Source organism: Mustela nigripes, chromosome 14 (genome assembly GCF_022355385.1).
Source record: "Mustela nigripes isolate SB6536 chromosome 14, MUSNIG.SB6536, whole genome shotgun sequence".
In the NCBI taxonomy this organism is placed as follows: Eukaryota; Metazoa; Chordata; class Mammalia; order Carnivora; family Mustelidae; genus Mustela; species Mustela nigripes.
In genome coordinates, this window is record NC_081570.1 from 108599299 (window position 1) to 108600356 (window position 1058).

Genomic DNA, 1058 nt, shown 5'->3' on the forward strand with positions numbered 1-1058 from the left:
CAAACAAAAACAAGAAAGAATTTGCAAACACCAAACCAGCTCTACAGGAAATCTTGAAAGGGGTCCTCTAAGCAAAGAGAGAGCCTACAAGTGGTAGATCAGAAAGGAACAGAGACCATATACAGTAACAGTCACCTTACAGGCAATACAATGGCACTAAATTCATATCTCTCAATAGTTACCCTGAATGTGAATGGGCTAAATGCCCCTGTCAAAAGACGCAGGGTATCAGAATGGATAAAAAAACAAAACCCATCTATATGTTGCCTCCAAGAAACACATTTTAAGCCCGAAGACACCTCCAGATTTAAAGTGAGGGGGTGGAAAAGAATTTACCATGCTAATGGACATCAGAAGAAAGCAGGAGTGGCAATCCTTATATCAGATCAATTAGATTTTAAGCCAAAGACTATAATAAGAGATGAGGAAGGACACTATATCATACTCAAAGGGTCTGTCCAACAAGAAGATTTAACAATTTTAAATATCTATGCCCCCAATGTGGGAGCAGCCAACTATATAAACCAATTAATAACAAAATCAAAGAAACACATCAACAATAATACAATAATAGTAGGGGACTTTAACACTCCCCTCACTGAAATGGACAGGTCATCCAAGCAAAAGATCAGCAAGGAAATAAAGGCCTTAAACGACACACTGGACCAGATGGACATCACAGATATATTCAGAATATTTCATCCCAAAGCAACAGAATACACATTCTTCTCTAGTGCACATGGAACATTCTCCAGAATAGATCACATCCTCGGTCCTAAATCAGGACTCAACCGGTATCAAAAGATTGGGATCATTCCCTGCATATTTTCAGACCACAATGCTCTAAAGCTAGAACTCAACCACAAAATGAAGTTTGGAAAGAACCCAAATACATGGAGACTAAACAGTATCCTTCTAAAGAATGAATGGGTCAACCGGGAAATTAAAGAAGAATTGAAAAAAATCATGGAAACAAATGATAATGAAAACACAACGGTTCAAAATCTGTGGGACACAACAAAGGCAGTCCTGAGAGGAAAATATATAGCGGTACAAGC